The sequence below is a fragment of the Pteropus vampyrus genome, unplaced genomic scaffold (genome assembly GCF_000151845.1).
Source record: "Pteropus vampyrus isolate Shadow unplaced genomic scaffold, Pvam_2.0 Scaffold477, whole genome shotgun sequence".
Classification (NCBI taxonomy): domain Eukaryota; kingdom Metazoa; phylum Chordata; class Mammalia; order Chiroptera; family Pteropodidae; genus Pteropus; species Pteropus vampyrus.
In genome coordinates this window covers 937,580-944,690 of record NW_011889258.1, presented here as the reverse complement: position 1 = coordinate 944,690, position 7,111 = coordinate 937,580, and the positions used below count along the sequence as shown (strand labels likewise).

The 7,111-nt window shown below is 36.7% G+C and overlaps 1 non-coding gene across 1 annotated transcript; it reads right to left on the bottom strand.

Moving 5' to 3' along the window:
* Positions 1–583: 583 nt before the first annotated feature.
* Positions 584–702, bottom strand: LOC111732650. Its single transcript, XR_002777643.1, has one exon. It is a non-coding gene; the product is annotated as a 5S ribosomal RNA (ribosomal RNA).
* Between the last annotated feature and the right edge of the window lie 6,409 nt (positions 703–7,111).

The window sequence follows — 7,111 nt, the reverse complement described above, 5'->3', positions numbered from 1 at the left end:
AAATCAGAAGGAGGCTCACCTCTGGAGACTATAATTTGTTTAAGAAGCTTCAAGAAAAAAGTCTTTGAAATGAGATTTCCAGTTCTTTGGCTTTATAATCACATCAAAAAACTCTCAAGAACTACCTTTATTCTGGGTCCTGTCAAAACATTCACAATAGAGGAGTAAACAGTCCTATAAATAAATTAATTAGAACATCTCAAAAGCTCTGACATAACTTTGAAAGTTTTGACCATTAAAATAAGTTCTAAACAAAAGTTAATATACAACATTGTGGAAATGGCTAATAATATTCCATATGTTCTAAATGTAATCATTTTATAGCTACAAAGTTAAAATGTCTAAGTAGAAATCCATAGAAAGAGTTCTAAACTGTACAAATAGCTGTACAAAATTGCTAACATCACTATAAATGGCCAATAATATCCTATATGTTTAAAAAGTAATCGTTTTATAGCTATAGAGTTAAAATGTCCAAGTAGAAATCCATAGAAAGAGTTCTGAACTGTACAAATAGCTGTGCAAAATTGCTAATGTCACTTGTCAGCTTACAATCCCTTATTTTTTATTATTTTTTTTTTTACACCTACAGCCCCTGGTCTTCCTAGGTGGTCTCCCATCCAAGTACTAACCAGGCCCAACCCTGCTTAGCTTCCGAGATCAGATGGGATTGGGCTTGTTCAGGGTGGCATGGCTGTAGACTGTAATTACATTTCTGAAATCAAACATGTAATCACTAGAATGAATAGCTTAATGAAATATGAAGTTCTATACAGTGAATTTGGAATACAATTTGGCATTTCTTCAAAATGTTAAACATAGAGTTATCATTGAACTAGTAATTCTACTGCAAGTGTGTATCCAAAAGAATTGAAAACATGTTTTTAAATGATGGTTCATAGCAGCATTATTCATAATAGCCAAAAATTAGGAACAATTTGAATGTTCATCAACTGAAAAATGGGTATATACATGTGATATATTCTTATACTGTAATATTAATTGACAATAAAAATAAATAAATTATTAATACAGCTACAAAGTGGATGAACCTTGAAAATATTATGCTAAATAAAAGAAGCCAGTTGTGAAATATCACATATTGTATGAAACCACTTATGTGAAATGGCCAGAGTAGGCAAAGCCATGGATATAGAAAGTATATTCATTGTTGCCTAGATCAGGGATATTGAGCAGGAGGTGTATAACTACTAATGGGTATGAGATTTCATTCTGGAGTAAAGAAAATATTCTAAAATTAGTGCTAGTAACTGCACAATTGTATAAATATACTGCACTAAAAACATTAAATAGTATAGTTCAGTTTACATTTTTTATTACATTTATTGAAGTGACATGGGTTAATAAAATTATATAGGTTTCAAATATATAATTCAATAATGCATCATATGTATTTTGCGTTGTGTGTTCACAACTGAAAGAGAAATTTCCTTCTGTCAGCCATATATTTGACCCACTTTACCCTTATCTTTCTCCCCTCCTGCCCCTGTTCTCTTTGGTAACCACTAAACTATTGTTTGTGTCTATGAGTTTTTGTTTTTATACTTCAAACAGGCAAAATTTATGGTTTGGAAATTGTATTTTAATAGAGTTGTTTTTTTTAAGAAGTTTCTTCTCCTTTGTACTTACCCTGAAAATAATGTTTTCATGTTTTATCAAGATGTTTTGAAAGGATATTGATGAAGAGGACTAAACTCATTTTGAAGAGAGTGGCAAAGATGATACAGGCACCCCCAAAAATAGCGTGATCCTGGACTTGAGGGAAACAAAATATCTATAAAGAAAATTATTGGGTTAAATGACAAAATTGAAATAGGAATGATAGATTAAATAAAGGTGTTTCAAGGTGAAATTTCTTGAAGTTAATAACTACTGTGATACTAACATACTAGCTTTTCACAAATACATACTGAGGTATGTATGTAGTGGTAAAAAGGCATGATATATGTAACTTTCCCTTGAAAGACTCAGAAAAATAATCATGTGCATATGTGTATGTATGTATAGTGTGAAAGAAAATAAATTAATAAAGAAAGATGTTAAAAACTTGTGAATTTGGGTAAAGGATGTGTGTGTGTGTGTGTGTGTGTGTGTGTGTGTGTGTTTGTGCTATTCTTACAAATGAAGTATGAAATGGGCATCACTGAACTGACTCAAGGAATAAGAAGGGCCTAGTTCTTCTGGAAGCTTTAGGGAAAAATTTGTCCCTTGCCTCTTCTAGTTTCTGGTAGTTTTCAGCATTTATTTTAAGGTCATATTTTAATACAGATTCTACTTTACACAGCAAACCAAAGCATACATTAAAATAACTTTTTTTTCTGATTATATCCCTTTTAACTGGTAATCTGTCCTATCTTGTATACTCAAGAAATGAGAACATGGGCAGCAGTAGATGTATACTGAGAGTGCTAAAAGAAATTCTCTTTGTAATATTTGGATAAAAAGAACTAAAATTATCAGGTGAATTCTCTTTTTCATGTGGCAGCCTTTTGTCAGGCTCAGTGGTAATCTAATCACAATTTTTTAGGAGATAGAAAGTTCATTCATAGTGTTTATAGGCCAATATAGCCATGCACTAAAAGTTTTTGAGGCAGCGAGAGACAATTAGGAGAATCAAATGCATAACAGGTATTTCTGATTAATGGGAATCAGAACAATGTATGCTGTTGACTTGGTTGCTTCTAATTGCCTCTAGCCATAACTTCAAATGATGGTTCTAATATATCCTATGCTTTGAGTCTCCATAAGAAAACTGACTTTTCATTTTAAGAGTAAGTTAGAGTGGTGGGAATAATATGCTGAATTTTATGCATTTCTTTGCATGAGATTGGAATAATAGAATTGAGACTACCTTAGGCAAAAAATATATATATATAAAATTATATTGGACAAAGGTTTTATTAGTATAGTGGGGTAAACAGTTACTAGGAGTCAGAAAACCTGGGTTCTAACAAGAATTTTTTCAGCGATTAGTATTGTGACTTTCATAAGTCATTTTCCTCTATAAATTGCTTTTTCCCCATCTAATAAGGAATTTTAATAATAATTTTAATAATATTAATAATAATTTTAATAATAATAAGAGACTCCTTTTAACTCCAAATTCATCTGGTCCTCTTAATCTAAGGTAATAGTGGTAAAATTGATTTTCTCAGTATGTAAAATGTCTAAAAGAATTTCCTTATTTTGATTTGAATCAGTATGTCTACTATGCCAATAAATTGTGGTTAAAATAAATGTTGAAATCAGAGACTTAGGGTCCAGTCCCTGATCTACCATTTTCTAGTTGCATGACTCCTGTTGAGCCAGTTAATTACCCATGCTTCAGTTATCTCATCTTTAAAATGAGACTAATAATAATTCTAACTTCATAAGGTTTTTATAAGAGTTAAATGAGATAATACATATATGTTTTGCACAGTGCCTAGAGATTAGTAGGCACTCTAAATATTAGCTTTACAAAGAGAAGAACTTCCCCTGAATGTACTCTGATCATACCTTTGTTCTGGGACATGTTGGTATAAGGGGGTTCTAACTGTATTTTTTTCTTAGCAATTATTCACATGCTAATTAGTAACTGCTTCTAAGTCACTTTCATATTTTTATTTCCTCTTAAGCTACTAAAAGGAAGAATCAAATAATTTTTCTTGATCTCTCTAAACAAAAACTAACATAAGGCTTTGCATGCAAAATTTACTTGGATATTTCGTCTTGACTAGCTAAGCAAGTGTAAAGCTAAAACCAAAATTTTGGCTGCTTAATATACAGTAACCTTTTCATAGAAAGTCACATGTAGCATACCTCTGAAGGGAGCACTTAGGCCTAATCAAGATTCAGAACTGGTAAAAAATTCATCCAGATTAAGGCTTTAAAATGGCTACCTAGGAAGCAGTGTACAATTTCAACAAGAGAAACTTCATATTTAACTAGTGAAGATCATTCTTTGCCAATGGAATGTTGATTAACTCATAACAAGAAAGAGAGTTTCTGGATTTAAGGAAACAGCAATTTTATTTTACTAAGAAATTTTAAGTAGCTTTGTTTACACTCGTTGAGGGGAGTGTGTATGTGTGATATGTGTGTTTCAGAGGAGTAGTGATTAACAAAGAATAAAGTATTGCTTAGTAATGATAAATGATGCTATTGATATTTTACCCAGAGTAAAAGGTCACTGCCAATGTTGGTGGGGATATTCTCCATTTCAAATTGGTGCAGTTTTCTTCCATTACAAGAAAGCCACATAGGCAGATTTTTAGTCATCTTTTTATATACTCTATAAAATGTAGACAGTCACTCCATCTCAGATGTATTGCTACCACAGCCTCTTAGACTAGTAACGGCATTTAGAGAACATGGAATACAATTCTCTTATTTTATAGATGGAGAAGCGAGTCTAGAGAGACAAGACTTGTCTGAGGGAGTAAGTGCAGAATTATGTTGCACATATTTGTCTCAGTTTCTATTGTATTCACATTCCACTGATTGTGTTATACAGAGGTCCAGACTTTTCTATATCTCCTATTATTCTGAGGCAGAATAACCAGTTGTAAATATATTCCATTGCATTTGTATCTATAGCCATTTTATCAACTGGCTGTGGTCCTAAGATCTCGTTTTATACAAAATAACAAACAAATACGAGCATGCTTCATTCTCATAGGAAGGAGATTCAGAGAGGAAAAATAAAGATAAAACATTTCCATTCCTTTTGCATGAGGAAAAAATTCATGTTTTAATTTCACCTCTGCCACTTTAAATGACTTATTTCAGTTCCAGACAAGATGATGGGCTAAGTAAATGCTGAATTTGCTTCCTTCCATGACCACATTAAAATTACAACCAAATTATAAAACAAAAAATTTGGAGAACCATCTGAAGTCAAGCTGATTTTAACACATACATCTGAGGAAAAAACCACATAAGTAAAAACCACATCAAGACTGGTAAGAGGGAACAGAGCCATGAAGCAAGCTGGTCCCATACCTGCATATGGTGGTTGAGAACCAGGAGGGAGAGAGCGGCTTCAGAGGCCACTGTGAAGGAATAGGGGGCCCTAGTCCCACAGAGGAGTTCCTCAGCCCAAGATTTTAGTCCTGAAAAGAACCTTAAAACCCAGATGTTCCCTTAAAGGGCCTGCACACAGACTCATTCATTTGCAGACACTCACCCTGGGCTCCAGTGGATGGTCAGCAGCTCCAGAGTACAAAAGACATATTGGGAGAGACTGAGTAGTGTGCCACCAGAGCAAAGGCTTGCTGGAAGGACAGCCACCATTGCTCCTTTGTTGTACCCCCTGCCAGGACAGTCTGTCAACAGGCACCATCTTGCCTGTGTAGAGCCCTCCTACCGTACAGTAAGTTCTAAAGCTGAATTGGCTAGATGAGATCAGCCCACTCCACTCCATGTCTCCTTGAGACCCCACCCCACCCAAACCATAAATTGTCCATGGTGGGCCCATTGTCAGGCATTCAGCCCAACCCTACACCTTTCCTGGGCTACGCATTCATGGGCAGGCAGCATCCCTCAGCTCAGGCTCCCTATGATATAGGGTAGATTTTTTGGTGGCCCACTAGGACCAGCCTGAACAGCAGTGCCTCTCAGGTAGATTGCTGGGTCCTGCGGGCCTGAGACAAACAGCAGCTGGCCTCACTGTGATCTGTGACTTTTGTGGGAGCCCGTGGGCTCAGCGCTATCAGCAATCTGCATTGGCCTGACAGAATTGGCTCATTCCACTGCCTTGGTTGGGTGAAACCTACATGCTTTTACCTAGTGACTCACTGGGTCTCCACCCCACCCAACTTCCATACCAACTGAAGGCTCTTACAGCTGCAGAGACTTATGCACAACTGGCAGGTAGCCTAAGGGCCTTGAGGTGCACTGGTCCTTTTGCTGAGCCATGACAGGGCCGGGAGTAACTGACTCTTGCCTGCAGCGTGATCTCTCCCACTTGCCTCTAAATCTGGCAAGGCGACAACCATCCATGGATCGCTTTGTAAGTCCTACCATGTAGCCCTGAATAATCAAAGGCAGTTGCTGACCTTTCAAAGGGGCCCCAACCAACATACACAAAGGCTGGCATCAGACCACAATAGAGCACCACCTGACTGGTCCCAAAAGTGACACACCAAAAGGATGGTCTCAATATGTACACAAGACTGCTAGAGCAAATCCCACTCCATGGGGTTCTGCCCACACACAGCAGCTCATACCTGCTGGGGGTGTCCAAACCCCATAGTCAGACAGCTCAATATTCAATCCCATCAACTGACATGCTAACAGCAATCAAGGATTAGCTATCAAAAAGAACACACACAAGCCACACAAGGAATGCACTCAGAACCCCTAGTGCAGGTTATCAAGAAGACTGAGCAACTGAGCCACACAGGACATCAATTATATAAGGCCACCTGACCAAGACTGGGAGATGTAACAAACCTTCCTAATACAGAGAAACGAATGCAGAAAGGCAACTAATATGAGCAAACAAACATGCCAAAAATGAAACTACTGGAGAAAACTCTGGAAAAATAAAACTAAGCAGAAAGGAGGCAAGCAACCTATCAGAGACAGAATTGAAAACACTGGTTATAAGGATGCTCAATGAACTTAAGGGAAGAATAGATTATCTCAGTGAAGACTCCAATAGATAGATTATAAGCATGAGACATAGAAACCCTAAAAAAAAAAAGAACCATTCAGAAATGAGATATATAATAACTGAAATGAAGAATACACTAGAAAGAATCAGCAGTAGACTAGATGAAGCAGAGGATTAAGTCAGTGAGTTGGAAGACAAGATAGCAGAAAACACCCAAACGGAACAACAACAACAAGAATTTTATAAAAAGAAGAAATTTTAAGACAGAGTCCCCAACCCCCAGGCCACGGACTAGAACAAGTCCATGGCCTGTTAGGAAATCGGTCATATGGCAGGAGGTGAGTGGTGGGTGAGCCACTCATCTGTATTTGCAGCCACTCCCAGATCACTACCTCAGCTCCACCTCAGATTGTCAGCCATTAGATTCTTATAGGTGCCAAAAAGGTTGGGGACTACTGATTTAGAGATGTCTGGGAAAACACAAAACATACC